This window comes from Sceloporus occidentalis, unplaced genomic scaffold (genome assembly GCF_023333645.1).
Source record: "Sceloporus occidentalis isolate IW3139 unplaced genomic scaffold, rSceOcc1.0.p SCAF_1, whole genome shotgun sequence".
Lineage (NCBI taxonomy): Eukaryota > Metazoa > Chordata > Lepidosauria > Squamata > Phrynosomatidae > Sceloporus > Sceloporus occidentalis.
In genome coordinates, this window is record NW_028316981.1 from 50,235,443 (window position 1) to 50,253,625 (window position 18,183).

Sequence of the window (18,183 nt, forward strand, 5' to 3'; positions counted from 1 at the left end):
TGTCCCAGCTCCGGGCCCCCACTCACGCGGCCATTGCTGTGGCCGCTAATGCGGCTGGCCGCCAACCCACCTCCTCCTCCTCTTCTTGGGCAGTGCCGCCCTCATGCTCCTGGGCAGCGCTGCCTTCTTCCTCCTCGCCGCTGCCGCGCCACCCGCGGTGGGCCTTTCCCGCCTGCCCGCGGGGCTATGACGGAGGAGCTCGTCCCCTTGGGCCAGCCGGCCATTGGCCAGCTGGCCAAAGGGGACGGGCTCCTCTTCCCATGCGCGCGCTGCCCCGGATGCAGCATGTGCCAGCGGCAGCGCGCGCGCATCCCCCACTTGCGCGCCCTCGCGCGGGGCTTCCCAAGGAGCCCTTGCGCTGAGGAGGAGGGGGAGGATGAAGAGGAGGAGATGGGGAGGATGAAGAGGAGGAGATGGGGAGGATGAAGAGGAGGAGGAGGTGGAAAAGTGAATCAGTGGCCATTTCAGGTCTGCCTTGGGTTTGTTTATATTTTTAAAAATATAAAATACTTATTTTTTGTTTTTTTATTTTATTAATTTTTATTATTGCTTTTTTATTTTATTTCATTTATTTTTATGATTGCTTGTTTTTATTTTATTTTATTAATTTTATTGCTTGTTTTTATATTATTTTATTAATTTTTATTATTGCTTTTTTATTTTATTTTATTTCATTGAGTTTTATTATTGCTATTTATTTTATTTTATTTCATTGAGTTTTATTATTGCTTGTTTTTTTATTTTATTACATTAATTTTTATTATTAAATATATACACCCCTGCCTTGTTTTTTTATTTTTTTCCATTTTTTTATTATTAAACATATGCAAGTACATTTTCTGTGTATTTATGGCGCTTTGAATGCTAACAAGTCTGCCTTTCTTGGACAATTATAGTGATGATGATGATGATGATGGTGATATTGATATCAACAAGCCTCTGAGGCATGGCCAATGTAACTTGCTGTGATTTTTACAAACTCATGCGCAGTGAAGAAAAACCACAGTCCCTTGCCCAAGTACACACTTCTGAGAAGTACAGTTGAACCCGAGGGCAAGTATATTTCTGCCATCTGTCTAGGAATAATGCCAAAATGTCCTCCATTTTGATCATGCCTAAAAAACATGCATTTATATTAACATTTTTAAAAAACCCTCAAATTTTTTGCGTGTCCTCCATTTTTAAAAAATGTGTCCTACATTTGAAAATGTTGCCCTATATTTGTCCTACATTTGTCCCGGTTTGGAGGTCCTGACTTATGGCAACCCTACTCTCATCCCATCTGTATAGGTGAAATGTCATAGGCTCAATTATTTTTAAAACAGACAGGATTGTTTTATAACTGCCTGGCATCTCTGGATACACAGTGGGACCTTGTTATCCGCTGGGGTTTGGTTCCAGGATCCCCCATGGATAATAAAATCAGTGAATGCTCAAGTCCCATTAAATATAATGGAGAGCAAAATGGTGCTCCTTATATAAATTGGAAAATCAAGGTTTGCTATTTGGAATTTATACTTTTTTTGACTATTTCCAAGCCATGGATGTTTGAATCCGTGGATAAAAAATCTGTGGATAAGGAGGATCAAGTGTATATAGACATCTATGGGTGTAAAAAGTGGAGAGAAGCCTCTCAGGAAAAAGAGAGGTAGAGATTTTAATTCCAGTATTGATGTGGATGAATACAGAAGGATTTAAAGCCAGGCCATTAAGAGTTAAGCACTCAAAGCCCTTTGCTGGGATATGTGGATCTGTCCTTTTCAGTTTCTCCCACATTCAAATATTTTAAATCTCACATTCTTTTCATAACACATATGAAAATATTTGTAAAGTCATTTTTTTTCTTAAAAAGAGAAAGAGAGAGAGAAGTACAATGTAATTCTTGCCTAACTCGGCTATCAGCCTTGTAAAAGTGAAATCTCAGCTGTCACTTGGCCCAAGGTGAAAGGTAGATGCTTGGCGTTCTTCCATATCCACACAGCCCTCTGAAATGTGACACCAAGAGTTTCTGTAGCTCATTTACAGTTGATTTTTCATGCACCACTAAAGCTTTTTTTTTCCACAACCTTACCTCTCTGTCTTGGTGGATTTATGACATGTTTCTGGTTAGGTAGGTCTGCATTTTAAGGGCTGCATTCAGATGATGGAAGCCTACAGTGAATGTAATTAAGTTGTCTGAGTAAGTTGTTTACATGGACAGGGAATTGTATAAACAGCCCGCTTGAATACAACTGCATTCAATTCATAATGAAATATTAACTCAGGCGCACTATTTTCTAAGGACAGAGATGGGTGGGGAGATGATGGATCATGAGTGGAGGTACTTTGGCGGTGTCAGGCTGAGGCAGAAAAAGTTAAGAGAAGAAAGTCTGACTGTTCCATTTGTTCTGAATGGGAAACTGTTTTCAGAATGGGGGAAGCTTTTGGACTTCAGCTGCCAAACTTCCTAGCAAACACAGTCACTGAATGGATGATTCTGGGAGCTAGAGTCCAAAAAGGTAACCTTTCTGAGATTTGGGTTTGTTGCTTTTTTCCTGCATGGGAGGCTGTTACTTAGAGCTGCATCTGCACTATAGAAATAATGTAGTTTGATACCATGTTAACTGCCATGGATCAAAGCTGTGGAATTCTGAAATTTGTAGTTCTGTGAGATATGTAACCTTCCCTGTCAGAGAGCATAGGTGCCACAACAAGCTATAAATCTCAGAATTCCTGTAGCATTGAGTCATGGGAGTTAAAATGGTATAAAACTACATTATTTCTGCAGTGCATATGCAACCTATTTTTTTTCAGAGCTTCAAAAAGTTACCCCTTGAGACAATAACCTCATGCTTGTGGGAATTGCTATCTAAAACTGTAAGTTTCTCAAGCAGTAGGCTTTCAATGGGATGCTTGTCCCAGGTTCTTTGTCCCTGTTATCATTCTGTTCCATGCAGGCTGTGTCACAAGATATAAAAAATTCAAATGCAGAATAGTTCATTCCCTCCTGAGCTGTCCCCAGAAAGGTCATTCATTGCATAAATGCTTACCATGCCAGATCTGCCAGTCTGTCACCAGTTCTCCCCACCCTGCCTCTAACTCACATTGACCCGATGCTGTTTTCAGCCAGAGCACATAAAGCCTCCGATGAAATTTTAATGAGCATGGACCATTGAGGAGGAAGATGAGGAGGAGGAAAAGGAAACAGAAAAAGAAAAAGAAAAGGGAATAAACTTGTCTATTATGTCAATTTCCAGAAGATACAGCTTAAAGTGGAAAAGGTTTGTATTTGTTCTGTGCTAGAGCGGTAACAGATGCCTCCTTCCTTCATAGTAAATTCTGGCATATCTCAGGCAAAAGCAGGTACTACAGAAAATGTGGGCCAGGTGTCAGGTACCCAAAGGGCTTGTTTTCCATATACCTGAAGTCACCCAAAAGTAACTTCAGGTGGATTAAGGATTTGAGAGACATGTCTAAACATACCGGTAAGCTTATTCTTATCTCTTACAGCATATGATGTGCTGAGTATGTGCAGTCTATGTGCAAGGATTTTATCAAAGAGATCATGCTACATATCCTAGCCTTCACTATCCTACTGCAACACTGCTTTGGTTCCCAAATGTCAGATAGGTAAACAAACTCACCAGTTAATACTGAAAACCCACCTTACTCATCCTCAAAGGTTTACTTGTAGTATATGAAAGACTTAAATATCCTTATCCTCAGTGGAACTCAACTCATATCTTTCTGCAGGAGTAATATATTTTGATTGAGATGAGAAAAACTCAGAGCTGAGTGACAACCAGAAACCAAGGACAAGTAATTCTGTCAAGTTTGATTTTCATTCATGTTTTCATCATCTCATGCACATGTTTCCATCATCCCAACCCTGCAGTTTGTATGTGTGTGTGTGTGGTTTTTAAACATTTTGGTAAGCATGGAATCCTGGCATATTCTCTCTCTCTCTCCCCCTCTCCCTCTCCCTCCCTCCCTCCCTCTCCTCTGTCCTCTGAGAAGGATTCAGCCACACTATAGTTGCCATTTTGTTGCCCATTTCACTCTGTTATATATTTTTTTAAAAGTCCGTAGGACCAATGTGACATTACTCAGACTTTGACGTATTGGACACAATCATCCATCTTTTCAGTAGTTGTTCTAATGACTGAAGATGTGGGTCAGCAGCTGGTGAAATTTACAAAGAACCAGAAAGGAAGAGAAAAGAAATGGAGAGAAGGGAAGACCTAGAATGGGCACTTGTTGTGCCTCCTTGTAAGATGTCAGCAGGTTGAGAATGTTTGAGGAGCAGCTCAGCACACCCACACCTCAATTTCAGTTGTCCAGCTATTCTCTCTGAAGAGTCAGCTGCTCTAGAAAAGGCAAACAGCAAACACTCTTCAGATGCTGGGAGCAATATAGGTCACTTGCCTTATATCAAAGGCAGCTCAGCTGGCTCAGAAACTCAGCTGGCTCAGAAATTTTCTGGAACTGTGGAATTGGACTTTGCTGTATGTCTCTCTGTATTGGTTTATTTTTGTCTACAGATGGATTCCTCCACTTCTTGACCTCTGGACTGCTAATAACGCACACTGTTTCTCTCTTTCTCCTCAAGGTCAATTACAAAAGTGCCAGAAGACTGTAAGAGAAAATAAACTATTTGACCAGAACTTGGAAAAGTTACTTTTTTTAGATTACAACTTCTAGATTTACCATGACAATGCCTATTGGGGCATTCTTGGAGTTGTAGTCCTGAAAAAGTAATTTTTTTCTAGTATCTAGTGTCTGAATATGAAGCAGCACTTTTGAACTATTTAATAAGTTTCACCCTACACTTATATTCTGCATAGAATTGTATTCCTTTCCAACCCTGTTCTCCAAAGTGAGATTAAGAAAATTGCCCTTTGGGGCCTGACATTACAATGTGGTTGTGATTAAAACATGAGCTGAATGGGAATGTGTGTGAGGTATCACATCTTCTAAAATGCATGTGGGGTGGTATGTTTTCTAACGTATGTCAAAAGGACATTTTTTCCCTTGCTCTTTTCACCCCAAGTCACCCTGTTTCTGGGCAAGTGGCATTCAGCTTTCAGAAAGAAAGAAAAAGAGATATTAGATCAATATTTTTCTAATCTCTGTCTTGAATTATGGGTGATGAATATGGAAAGATGCAAAAGAAAGCATTGATGGCATAAAGTAGATTACTTACTAATGTGTGCAATATTTTTTTATGGAAAAGGTCTTTGCCTGCTATTGGAAGGGGAACTAGACCAACCCTATTAGTCAGGATGGCTATATACCACCTCCAGGTATCAGAGATGGAATGAATGAATGAATGAATGAATGAAATATTTATTTATATCCCACCTCTTCTGTTTTGGGGATCGAGGTGAGTAATAGCATGATTTATACACTACACAATAATAAAACAGCAAGACCCACGAGACCCTGACCCAACCCCCCTCCCAAATATAAGATTTAAATAACAAAATCATGATTAAAACAGTTTAGTACATCAAAATTGTTACACAATCTTCGAATGACAAGACGGGTTTAATCAGTTCTGGACATTTTAAATCAGGGAAGGCCTGCAGGAAGAGAAAGGTTTTTATCACCTTTTTGAAAGCCTCCAGCGAGGATAACTGGTGAATCTCTTCCGGCAGGTCATTCCAGAATTTTGGTCTTTTTTGGTTGTAAGAGATTTTTCCCGGAGGAATGGAGTGTATGGGAAGGATTATATGGGAGGAGGAGTTCCTTCAAGTAAACTAGACCCAGGCCATGTAGGACTTTATAGGTAACAACCAACACCTTGTACTGTGCCCAAAAGCTGATAGGGAGCCAATATATTGACTTTAGAATAGGTGTAATTTGGTCAAACCTGGATTTTCCGGTGACCAGTCTGGCTGCCATGTTTTGTATCAACTGAAGCTTCCGGACGTGGCACAGGGGTTGCCCCATGTAGAGCACATTACAGAAATCAAGATGAGAGGTTACTAGAGCATGTACCACCTTTTCTAGGTCCCGCTGCTCCAGGTAGGGGTGCAACTGGCGTATCAGCTGAAGCTGATAACAGGCACTCCTGGCTGTCGCATCAATCTGAGAAGACAGTTGAAGTGATGAATCCAGGAGCACCCCCAAGCTGCAGACGCAATCTTTCAAGGGAAGTGTGAACTTGCAAACTTATCTCCATACCCAGATTGGGGTTACCTATCACAAGTACCTCCATTTTATTTGGATTCAGCTTAAGTCTATTTTCCCTCATCCAATCCATTACTGACTCAGAGGAGAGATGCCCTCCTTGGTCACTGAAACAGTCTGAAACATAGAGAAATAAATTTGGGTGTCAGCAGTGTACTGATAACACCCCACCCCAAATGGATCAAGATCATCGGTGTCATCTAAGACTGCTTGGAGCTGGTTTGCAACCGCCCTCTCAATCACCTTACCCAAAAAGGGAAGAAGAGATACTGGCCAATAATTATTTTTGTCCAGGGAATAAAGGGAAGGTTTCTTTAGAATGGGTTTCACCACTGCCAATTTTAGAATTGATGGAAAACAATCTTCTTTGTAGGAGGCATTGATTATCGATTGTAACAGCCTCAAAGTTGCCTCGCATCCCTGGATGGCCAGCCAAGATGGACAGGGTGCCTTTAAGTGCCTTTAAGGCCAGTTGTTGCAAAGCACTGAGTGGATGTGTATTCCTGTGTTCATATTCTGCTTCATAGGGTTTCTAGATCTCAGAAAAAAGAAACATTCATTAATAAGAAGTTCAATACATCTATGATGAGCTGTGATTTCAGTGTTCCACCCTGAGATTCATGCCCTCACTCTGAGGTCTGGAGAAGAGCGGTCAGACCTTTTGATCTGGGAATTGTATCAAGCCACAGGCATGGCATGAGCACAATAACACTTCTCCTCCCAGTGCTTGAAAATATTAAATATTAAATTTAATATTAATTGTAATATTTGATATTAAATATTTCAAAAACAATATAAATGCCAAAAAAAACCCCTTGATTTTGCCATTTTATATAAGGAACACCTTTTTATTATGCCATTATATTTAATGGGACTTGAGCATCCATGGATTTTGGTACCCACGGAAATGTCTGGATCCAAACCCTGCTGCATACCAAGATAGGATATTTTAACATTTCTATATTTTACCCCATTTCTCATGAATTACCAGGCAGGCCCATTTCAGAATTCAGGAAATTGAAGATTTGTCTGCATTTGTTCTGAAATGCTGTTGCTTGAAAAACAATTTGAGAGACCAGGATAGGAAGAGAGAGTAAATAAGGCAGCCTTCTTTATGGATATATTAAAATCAACAAATCTGACCAGAGGAAGAAAAAGCATACAGTGAGCTTGAGTAAGCAGCATTGTGCGAATGTCAAGTAACTAGTTTAGAATGTTACATAACAATCAATGGAACAAGCTTTTCTCTTTATGATCCCTTGAGACACTTCCTAGCTTTCCTCTCATGTGACATGTAGAGACTTAGTGTATGTGACTGGTAGTGCAAGCACAGCAAGGCTCAAGTGAAAGGCATTTCCAGGTGCAGATCCTCAGCTTAATGCAATGCCTTCAATATTTCACTGGTTTGTTGGTGTTACATATTCAACTCCCATTGCAGGAGAAAGTGGGATCAGTTGCAGCCCTCACTCTCCATCCTTTAGCAACTTCTGTCTGTTTTCTGAAGCCTTTATTTTTCTCATCTTGTATTTATGAGGAGGTTTAATCTGATGTTTCTGCTCACTGCAGGGAGGTGAAATGTGTAAGCTGTTGATGTTTTGATAAAAGGCTGTGTTGTGTGTAGTTCTTAAAGCCATCTGTGTGTATACAGAGGAAGACACCTTTAACCTTTATCCATGTAGATGAGACTTTTTAGTTAAATTTTGTTGCAGAATTCACGTAGCACTGAATGCCTTACTAGGTATACCTTTTAGGTGTACATCATCACTCAAAGAACTGTGTAACTGTAATGTCCCCCTTCCCGGTACAGGGTTATTTTTCCTCCATGCAAAAATAGTTGTATTTTTAATACATAGAGCCTATGTTGATTACTCCCCTCCACCCCAAAAGGAAGGCTGACAGCTATTCATTACAAATATCCTGCCCCATGTGAACTTGTGTTTTCTGCCTCTGGGTGTTTTAGGAGTTCAAGCCTCTTGTTTGTACCCACCAACACTCCTGTGGACATGGGGGAGGAGATTGTGCATCACCAATGTAACTGCAATGATGGAGCTCTATCGTCGTTGTTACGCCTGATTATGCCATCCCCAAAAAACTTATTTTGCAGTCTGGCAGTACCCTGACTGAACCATTTTTGAGGTGCTACAGATAAGAATGCTGGGGAATGACATCTGCAGTGCTCTCCCAGTCATGAGGTGCATTGAGAAGAGGCAGCTGGAAACCCTTGGGATCCTGCTACAACAGCTTCTCTTGATGTATGCCGTAACCAGAAAAGCATTATGTATGTCATTCCCAAGCACTCTAATCTGTGGTGCCTTCAAAACATTTTGGTTGGGGTGCTGTCAGGATCCAAATGTAATTATTTGGGGTCACGTTTGATCATTTTTGACTATAAATATGAACCTCCAGATTGTAAGTCTAGCTCACAATCTTATTTCTGTTGAACAGGATGCCAGCCAGGGTTTTTTGTATCTCTCAACACTTTTTAATGAGGGTTTATAGCTTTAATAATTGTATAAGTCACCTTTTCTGCATTTGTTTATTGGCATACCTCTCTCACACCCACCACAACACCCCCATATGTGTTAGACTGCAACTTCCCCGCATCTACAGGTAGAATAGCCACCACTGAGGCAGGCTGAGGATGATGGGAACTGTAGCCTAGTGCATCTAGTGAGGGCTAGGAGTGGGTGCTGCTAAGCAATATGATTAACTCAGTTTAACACATATATTCATTTGTTCATTTAAGGAGGAAAAGAACTAACACTGCTCCACACCTTCCATTTAGAGCATGTGTGTGTTTGTGCCTTCAAAACATCTGTCATCTTATGAGGACCCAATGAATTTCCTAGGATTTTCTTAGGCAAGGAATATTCATAGGTGGTTTTTCCAGTTCCTTCCTCTGAAATATAAACTACAGCACTTGGTATTTGTTGTCCATCTCCCATCCAAGTGTTACTAGAAAGAAAGAAAGAAAGAAAGAAAGAAAGAAAGAAAGAAAGAAAGAAAGAAACCAGAACCCTAGCTTTTGTGGAATGAATGGAATGACAGACTAGGAGTCATTAAAATTCGCAGAGACTTCACAGTCAATTTCAGAAGATTTTTGACATTATTATATATATCCACATGTACTGCTGTGGTTGTGACTGTTTCATTTCCTACTGCCTGATCTACTGGGAGATTCAGTGATTATCCAGAGATATGGTAACATGCTGACACCTTGCTCGCTTTAAATGCTGCTGAATGAAATGAATGGAGTATTTTAAATTGTTTAAGCAGGGGGAGGGAGGAATCAAGAGGGTAGGGGAAGAACAACAACCTAAGAATAAACATAGGACATTGCTGAAAATGGAGAAGAGTGGAATTAGGCAATGATGGTGCAAGCAGGATTGCCATAATTGTCCACTATTACCAGGGACAAATTTGAGACCAAACTGTAGGACAACTGCAGGACAAAACTCAGCCCAAAATGTAGGACATTTAAGGTTCTCCATTTTTCTGAGTTTTGTCCTTCAGTTGTCCTACAGTTTGGTCTAGAATTTGTTCCACATTTTGTCCCTGGTAATAGTGGACAATTATGGCAACCCTAGGTGCAAGTGAAATTATTGCAAATATCTAGTTTCCTGCAACCATTTCCTTTTTTATCTGTTGAATGTATAACTGATTACTAGGTCAGAGTTAATTTCAGTTAGCATGATGTAGTGGTTTGAGTGTTGGACTATGACTCTGGAGACCACATTCTTATCCCAGCTTGGTCATGTAAACCCACAAGGTGACCTTGGTCAAGTCACACTCTCTCTCAGTCTCAGAAGGTGGCAATGGCAAACCTTCTCTGAAGAAACGTGCCAAGAAAACACAGCGTCTGAAATGACTTGAAGGCACACAACAACAACCAGGGTTTACTTTTTCTCCATCTGCAGCATAACTAGAAGTTTTCAATTTAATTTTATAATTAATTTTACTGATTATGATGTTAGTAATTTGATTCCTTCTGAGTGCCATTTGGATTGTTACAGGAGAATATGCTTCTAAACAAGTCTTGATTATGTATTGATTCTATACCTTCAACCTCAGTTTGGAACTCTTGATCTTAGCCATTTGATTCATTTTTCTCCCATGAATGTGGAGCTGGAGCAGGAGAAAAGGAGTGTTTCTGTGTTGCTATATGGTCCATCATCATCATCATCATCATCATCATCAGGACTGCTGGTGGCGCAGCGGTTAAATGCTGGTACTGCAGCCAGTAGCATCACTGGGGGACTACGGGGGTGGGAGCTCTCCAGGGCTGTGCATATGCTTCCCTGCCTCTCCAGGGCAGAGTGGCTTCTCCCTGGGGCTGCATGGGGGCATGTCCAGCTGTGCACCCACAGTCCCATGTGCCCCATAAGTCCACCATAAGTCCCACCTCCAGAAGTCCCACCCCTCATAAGTGACTGCACCGGATGACACCAATCCTAGGGATGCCACTGACTACAGCCACAAGGTTGTGAGTTCAATCCCAGGGCCCCAAGGTTGACTCAGCCTACCATACTTTCATAGGTCAGTAAAATGAGTACCCAGTTTGTTGGGAACAATTAATTTACAGATTGTAAACCGCTTAGAGAGTGCTGAGTTCACAATGAAGAGGTATAGAAATGTGATGGCTAAAATGGTATCATCATCATCACCACCACCACCATCATCGTTGCTGTCATACACAAATTGCTAAATTTTGGATGCTTTCAGAATTTGTTGCCCATGCTTATTTGTGCACAATCCAGTCCTTTTCATTTCTGAGTAGATGTGCATACACTCAACTGTTATATTTTGTTGCTTTTTACTGTTTCTTTCTAGTACAATAGAGTATTCTTACAGGGCAGATGAAATTGAGTTGTCAACTCCTCAGTCTGTGCATATACCATTATAGTGTTTATATAAAATTAAATAAGGACATATAACCTGGTATGACCTATACATAGTAGAATGTAGAGCCTAAGACTCATGACAACATCTGCCCATTGTCTGTCTTGTATTGAAGAAAAGAAAAAGCTTGTTTAGGCTTCAAGTCTGGGTGCACTGCCAGATGTTCCCTTACAATATATAAACAAAAAGCACAAAGAATTACCTCAGGTCTCCCTGCAAGTTAGTACAGTAGAAGACCCCCAATAACAGGTAATAGGGTATGTTCTAGACTTGAGTGTAGAGAACAAAGAGATAATGTAAACCTCTAATTGGATAACCAGAACACTGAATATGCATCAGAAGAGAATAAAAGAGCTAAGCCAGAGCTTTATAATTAGGTTGTTTAGGCATGCCTCCATTACAGGAAGAGAAGGCAACCACTATAGCAGGCCTGCACAACTTGGAAGGAGGTAGGGGCCAGAATTAAGATCAGCTAAAGTTGTTCAGGCCACCAATAGGTTTAGGTGATATGTAGCACATTTAATTGAAATGTAGGACATTCAAGAAAAATGGAGGGCATGACCGAATAAAAGCTGGAAGGATATAAATATGTAATTCCACACTTCTTAGCCATGCTCAAAATGGAGGACATTGTGGAATCCCTCCTACTGGACAGGAAGGCTGAGATGGTGGACATGTCCAGGAAAAGGAGGGCCATAAGCAAATATCCCTCCCTCCCTCCTCTTTCTTTCTTTCTTTCTTTCTTTCTTTCTTTCCTTCTTTATTTCCTTGTGTCTTTCTTTCCTCCCTCCCTCCCTCTCTCATTTCCTTCCTTCCTTCTTTCTTTCCTTGTGTCTTTCTTCCCTCCCTCCCTCCTTCCTTCCTTCCTTCCAAGCCCCAAGATGTATATAATGTGTTTTATGTTCCTAAAATAACAAAATGGCTTTCATCCTATAAATGGTGCTTGTTGTTGTTGTTGTTGTTGTTGTAGTGTATCTTCAAGTTGTGCAAAAGTTACATTTTTCAATTTTTTGGGGGGGGGGAAGGTACCCCCCCTCCGCCACCATCATGCTTCATAATTTCTAGAAATGTTTCATCCCTATTTAGGAATTTCATTTCAAACCTATTTAGGTTTCATGTTTCTGAAGATAGCAATGTCTACAAAACCATCACATAGGATCACAAGATACAAAGGACTACAGTTCTTTGTATTTTGTAGAAAATGGAATTTTTGCCAGAGCATCTTGTCTTGGCAAAGTAAAACGAAACAAAGCAAAACAAAAACCCACCTTCTCCTTTAAGCATGGCAGGGAAGCTGGCCCTACAGATGTTTTGGACTTCAGCTTCCATAACCCTTTGCTATTGGCCATGTTGGATGGGGCTGATTGGACCTCATTCAGAACAAATGTAGAACCAAGCATTCTCTACTGTTGTCCCACAAAGACATCCTCTTCATCAGCACATACACCTATCCAGTTTTCCCAATTAGACATAAAATAATGCAAATGTAGTTCAGACACCTCCATTTAAGTGAACCAGAAGGAAGCATGTTGGCATATGCACAGAGATCTGAACTGGCCTATGTTGACAAACAGCATGGCCCCTGGGTTGCCAAATAGACTTAACATGGAATGGACAAATCATCCTTTGTGCTGGGTTCCAAAGCTCTATGGATGCAACACAGAAAATCCTGTCATGTGCTTTCTATGTCCCCAGGTGATAACAAATTCTAGCAGCTATACTACTTGGTTTCCTTTGAAGAGACTTCTGGCTTGGCTTCTGCATACCTTGTTTATTTGCAAATAAACAAATAAAACATAACTGGAGGCAAATATCCCGGGAAGACAAAGCTACTATTCTAATTCATTCTCCCAAAGAAAAGCAACTTCTCCCGTTACCTTCAGCTTCCAATCTGCCTGTCTTCTTCCCCCAGCTATACCCTCCAAAATGGCTTTCATTATTTTATTGTTATTTATATCACATTTTCCCCCAGTTTGGAACTCAGTGCTATGTCTAAAAGTTAAACAAACATTCACAGCATGCAACATTTAATTAAAATAAATGAAATGATTAAAAAGTTACAATTAAATGCAGTCGCCCCAATCGCGGGGCAGACTGCTTTGCCGCTGCAGCGCGGCAAAAACTACAAGCCCCAGAGTGCTCTGGGGCTTGCCTCGGCTCCTGATTGGCTGTTGGGGCCGGAAGGGGCGGCCCTTCCGGCCCTGGGACGCTCTGGGAGCCGGGCTTGTTGGTGCGGGGCTTCCGGTCCTCCAAGGCTGCCCATTGGTGGGCTCGGCCTTGGGGGCGGGGCCCCGCAAAGGACGCAGAGGGGAGGGGCCGAGCAGTATATATTGCTGCTCAGAGGCCTCTCCTCATCAGTCGGCGCTTGGCTCCGAGGAGAGCGGAGCCAAGCTTGGAAGGGAGCTAGCCTCGAGCTTCTCCCTTCCATCGGGGGCCGACTGGGCCAAGGTTGGTGGGGTGGTGTGGTTCGGGGAGGCTCCCTCCCCGGATCCCCATTCCACCGGGCGCATTCTGCCTTGGTCCGCGGCCTCCATTTTGCCGGCTTTTCCGCGGCCCGGCGGCCATTGGGTAAGTCCTCCCCACCCCCTGGGGTGCAGTTCGGGGGTTGGAGGCTCCATTAAGGGGCGGCTACAGGCACCAGGCCTGTAGCTTGGGCCTCAGTTTTGGCGGGAGCCGCCATTTTAGCCTCTGTTTTTGGCGGGAGCGCCATTTTGTTTTCCCTTTTTGGCGGGAGCGCCATTTTGAATGTGGATTTTGGCGGGAATCGCCATTTTTGTTTATTCAGGGGCTTCATTTTGTATTTTCTCCCCTTTTTAACCCTTTGGGTTAATGTTGCAGTGCTTTGACACTGTTATTTAGTGCTAGTTTGTTTGGTCAATTGCTGTGTGGGGGTTTTCCACACTTTGATCAATTTCTGATTGCTAGTGCCTTTGACTGTTTACTGCCTTATCAGCGATTGCTTGTTTTACATCTGATTTGAGATGTCTCCCAAAAGGTCTAAGAGGATTGAGTCACGCAGGGCTCGGTTGGTAATAAATCCTCATGTTGTGCCGAGTCGGTCTCAGGCCTCCAGACAGGGGTCTCCTATTATTCCATCTGCTCATGCTGGCTTGCAGAGGGTGAGCGTTCCTCCTGTGGCAGACTTTGCACAGCCAGCTGTTCCTGCTGGGATGAACTCGGCCGCTATTGCCAACCTATCTAGATCCATCACTGAATTCATTCAGCATGCTGTGGAGGCTGGTCAGATGCCCTACACTTCTACGCCTGCAGTTCCGGTGAGTCAGCCAAGACATCAGGATGCCAGCGTGTCGGTACAGCCATCCACTTCTTCAGCTATTCAAGGCTCTCAGTCGTACGGCGCTGCTTCACGTCGTCAGGAAGTTCAGCTTTCCAGCTCATCCAGCTCTTCTAGTTCCAGCTCTTCTTCGTCGTCATCGGATGAGGACGACCTTTCCGGAGTTTCAGCGACACAACGGCGCCGGTAGAGGAAGAGAAAGCACAAGGCTAAGAGGAAACGACGGAGAGTGCGGAAGGCTGGTTCTGTTCAATCAGCTTCTACAGGTGGTTTTCAACCTGATGTGCCAGTGGGGAGGGATGGCTTTTGGGTCGACCATGCCATGGTCCCGGGTTTGCCGCGGTGGGCCATTAAGAAGCGAGCTTGGCGACCCGGGGTGCAAGGAGTTTGGGTTGATCCTCTTGCAGCTCAATTCCCAGTTTGCTCTCCTGGAGAGCGCCCTCCTGGAGCTCATCTGTCTAAGAAGATACGTAACAACATTCTTAGAGGTTGCTACGTAGATGTTTTTACCTTACTGCAACCTAAAGGAAAGGAGGCGGTTGCTGTCACTTCAACCAAAAAGAGCAGACATGAGCCCAGGGTGGCTGCAGCTGAGCCTACTTTTTCTAATTGGTTGGAGGGCTTCACCATCTTTGCGGCTGTAGTCTCCATGGCGTTCCCTGAGCGTGCTTGGCATTTGCTTGCCATCTTTTGAACGTCCAGCGTGCCAGGGTTTACGCTGGAGATGCAGCCGCTATTGCCTATGATGCCGCTTTTCGACAACATGCCTCACAGAACTCTCGTGAACGTTGGGACCTTCTTCATCACGAGATTTGGCTCTTGGAAGTGGGCACGTCTGCGAGGTTCAAGGGCTCTCAAAAAGGGCCCGCTAAGAAGGACTCTAAGTTTCTGTCTTGTTGGGATTATAATTCTAGTCGTTGTACCCGTGTTCAATGTAAATATGAGCATTGTTGTTCTAATTGTAGAGGGTCCCATCCAAAAATTTCCTGTTCCCGTCCTGCTCAAGTATCCCAGCCCTTTCGGGGGGGGCGCTCTGCTTCTTCAACCACCGGAAAAGGCGATGGGGCCGGGGGGCCAAGTGCCGGTCAAGCAGGGAGCCAAAAATAATTCGGTTGTCACCTCTCCCGAATTTTCGTTAGCCTTTTCTCCGGTAAATCCCAAGGCTCTTATTCCACTGTTGGAAGCTTATCCTGATAAACAAGCTGCCTCCTATTTGGCCAATGGTTTTGTATTTGGGTTCAGGATTCCCGTTTCTGGTCATTTGTCACATCAGTTTCCCAAGAACTTGTTATCTGCCAGATCCATGCCTGATGTACTCCGTTGTAAGATTAAGAAGGAGATCCAGGCTGGGCGGGTTGCTGGCCCATTCCCTTCACCTCCTTTTGTTAATTTTCATATCTCCCCTTTGGGTGTTGTACCCAAAAAAGCTCCGGGGGAATTCAGGATAATTCATCACCTTTCTCACCCTCCAGGGTCTTCTGTCAATGATGCCATCCCCGATGAGCTTTGCTCAGTAAAATACGCTTCATTTGATCACGCAGTTCGCTTGGTCAGGTCCTGCGGCACAGGTGCTCTTATGGCCAAGTGTGACATTCAGTCAGCTTTTAGACTCCTTCCGGTTCATCCGGACGATTTTCATTTCCTTGGTTTCCAATTTGAAGGTCAATTTTACTTTGACAAGGCTATGCCTATGGGCTGCTCCATCAGCTGCTCAGCCTTTGAGACCTTTAGCACCTTTTTGGAGTGGGAGTTAAAGCGTAGGGCTTCTTCATCTTTGGTTACTCATTATCTGGATGATTTTATGTTTGTTGGCCCTGCTAATTCTAACATGTGTCTGGATTTATTAACTGCCTTTTCTTCCCTAGCTGCGGAAATTGGGGTTCCGCTTGCGGCTGACAAGACAGAGGGTCCAGCTAAGGCCATGTCCTTTCTAGGGATTCAGTTAGATTCGGTCAATGGTTTTTCTTCCTTACCTCATTCAAAAATTGTTGTGCTATGCGAACTTTTGGAGCATGCTCTCCAGGCTCCCAAGCTTACGCTTAAGCAGGTTCAGTCCCTGCTGGGACATCTTAATTTTGCATGCAAGGTGGTGACTCCTGGCAGAGCTTTTTGCGCTAGATTAGCCAGATCTTTAGCAGGTCCTCGGCTGCCGCACCATCACATTAGGATCACAAAAGGTGTTAAGGATGACCTTCGCATTTGGCTCCAATTTCTCAAGGGTTTCAACGGTATTGCCATTTGGCAGAGAACCTGGCACATTAATGATTCTTTGCAGGTTCATTCAGATGCAGCTGGGAGCATCGGTTTTGGTTTATTTTTCAATGGCCACTGGTGTGCCGAGCGCTGGCCTGTGGCCTGGCAAGGGTCAGACATTCTTAGGGATCTGACATTCTTGGAATTTTTTCCCATTGTTGTGGCCATTCACATTTGGTGCTCTCAATTTTCTAATAAGAGAGTCCTTTTCTGGTGCGACAATCAAGCTGTGGTGTCAATTATCAACAAGCAGTCAGCAAAATCCCCGAGGGTAGTGAGTTTGTTAAGGAAGTTTGTATTGTGTTGTTTGATTAACAATATTTCCTTCCTAGCTAAACATGTTCCTGGTTTAGATAACGGCATTGCTGATGCAATTTCTCGTTTTCAGTTTCAGCGATTTCGACAATTAGCCCCGGAGGCAGACCTTCAACCTACCCAATGTCCTGCTTCAATGTGGGAGGTTGGCTGTCTGAAATAATGGACGGGATTTTGGGATCCATTGCTCCTTCCACTTTAAAGACTTACAAAAATGCCATAAGAAAGCTGGCAGATTATTTTAATGACTCTAGAACTCGGCATGTTTGGCCTTTGCCCACGGAGGTGGTTTTGCGTTTTTTAGTTTGGCTACGCCACAATAATGTGGCCCCCAAGACAATGTCCATCCATTTGGCTGGTATTTCTTTTTTCTCTAAGGCTGGGGGATTTGCTGATCCATGTGCCTCCTTTCTGGTAAAAAGGGCGGTTGAAGGTTGGAAACGTGCTTATGCTTGTAATAAGGACACAAGACGTCCAATATGTTTACAATTGCTCTGTAAAATTTGTGCTACTCTTCCTGTCATTTGTTCTTCAATATACGAAGTTCAGCTGTTTTGTGCTGCTTTCGCAGTGGCATTTTTTGGCGCCTTTCGTTTAGGCGAATTAGTTGCTGGGTCCAAGAGCGATTTGTCTGACAGGGCACTGCGTGCTTCTGACTTAACTTTTATTCAGCACGGTGTCTCTTTAACTTTGCGTCGCTCCAAGTGCGACCAGTTAGGGGTTGGTCAGAATGTGGTGCTTCATCGCTTTCGTGGCTCCCCTGTTTGCCCAGTTAAAGCTCTTCGACTCTTCTGGGATGTTAGGCCTTCGTTGGCCGATTTTCTTTTCATACATGTGGATGGTTCTCCCCTTACAAGATACCAGTTTGTTTCTGTGCTCAGAATGGTCATTTCAAGTTTGGGACTCCCTGCCAGGGAGTTCGGTGGACATTCTTTTCGTATTGGTGCGGCCACTGCGGCCTCTGGGGCTGGCATGCTTGCCAGAGATATCAAGCAGGTGGGACGCTGGAGATCCAAGGCCTTTGCTGGCTATGTTCGCCCACATTTGGACCAATGTGGCGGACATTAAATCGCTCTTGGCAGGGTTGGCGGCAGGCCTCCGTGTAGGCCTTTTGTGGCGGCAGCATAGGCCAGGATCTGAACGTTGGTGGTACCAGGGCTATGGAGTTCTGGTTTGGGAGTCACAAGGTACCCGGGGGCGATGAGCGAAGGCGTCTGGCCATTGCGGGGGCCAGAACGCAGGCGCGCCTC